Source organism: Octodon degus, unplaced genomic scaffold (assembly GCF_000260255.1).
Source record: "Octodon degus isolate 3935 unplaced genomic scaffold, OctDeg1.0 scaffold00195, whole genome shotgun sequence".
Taxonomy (NCBI): Eukaryota; Metazoa; Chordata; class Mammalia; order Rodentia; family Octodontidae; genus Octodon; species Octodon degus.
The window spans coordinates 1,995,468-1,996,760 of NW_004524771.1; the positions used below are offsets into that span (position 1 = coordinate 1,995,468).

Consider the following 1,293-nt stretch of genomic DNA (forward strand, 5'->3'; position numbering starts at 1 on the left):
TCAGTGCAGCCGCCTGCCTCATAGGCACCAGTATATACAGTTAGTCAGGGTGAGAGTCTCCCTAGCCAACCACTAATCTCAAAAACATGCTGATGTACCCCAGGATCACTGCCCCACCCATCTCATGCGTACAAATGTACAGCTTTGCCCCTGTCATGTTTTCCAGCTTTTCTCCTTGCCCACTCCTCATTGTCCAGTCCTCAAGTTCTCGCTTTCCTTTTCTTTGTGTTGTAACTTTCTATATATAATTCCTCTTTTAAGTTCTTATACTAGGGAGACTATACGATATTTACAGATGTGGGTTTGGTTTATTTCACTTATAAGAATATCTTCAAGTGGCATCCACTTAAATCTGAAGGCTTTGAGTTTATCATTCTTTATAGCTGAGTAATACTCCATTACATAAAAGTACCACATCTTTTTCAGCCATTCCATATGTGACGGGCATCTTGGTTGTTTCCAAGATCTGGCTATCACAAACTGTGCTGCTATAAACATAGGTACACATATATCACTACGATATGATGCTTTCAGTTCCTCCGGGAAAATTCCCAGTAAGGGGATAGCAGGCTTGAGTGGGATTTCCAGTCCTAGTTTTTTAAGGAGTCTCCACACTGATTTCCATAATGGTTGCACCAGTCTACACTCGCACCAACAGTGGAGAAGGGTTCCCCATTCCCCACAGCCTCTCCAAGATTTGTTGTTGGTTGATTTCTTTATGTTAGCCAATCTTTCTGGGGTGAGATGATATTTCAGCATTGTTTTAATTTGCATTTCATGGATGGCTAGTGATGAGGAGCATTTTTTCATATATTTATTCACTTTTTTAATTTTATCCTCTGAGAAGTGTGTGTTCATCTCGGATGCCCATTTCTGGATTGGGTCTTTAAATTTAGGGGCCCCAATATTCTTTAGTTCTTTATAAATTCTAGAGAGCAGATCTTTGTCTGAGTGTTTATTAGTTAAGATTTTTTTGAAGTTTGTGGGTTGTCTTTTCACTTTGTTGATAATTTCTTTTGATGTGCAAAACCTTCTCAATAAGAAGTGGTCCCAGTTGTTAATTCTTTCAAGTATTTCCCGTGTGATTTGATTTTTGTTCATGAACTCTTTGCTACCCCTTATGTCTTCAAGAGATCCTCCTACTTTCTCTTCTAGTAGATTTAGTGTTTCTGTTTTAATGTTCAGTTCTTTAATCCATTTTGACTTTAGTTTAGTGTATGGTGATAGACCGGGGTCAAGTTTTAGTTTTCATCATGTAGAGAGCCAAATTTTCTAGCACCATTTTTTTTTTTT

The 1,293-nt window shown here is 38.4% G+C and overlaps 1 protein-coding gene across 1 annotated transcript in view; it reads right to left on the reverse strand.

Annotated features, from left to right (window-relative positions):
• LOC101585407 (histone H3.3-like) overlaps window positions 1–1,293 on the reverse strand; it is a 5,813-nt gene that overhangs the window by 3,523 nt on the left and 997 nt on the right. The gene's annotated exons all lie outside the window — the stretch shown is intronic.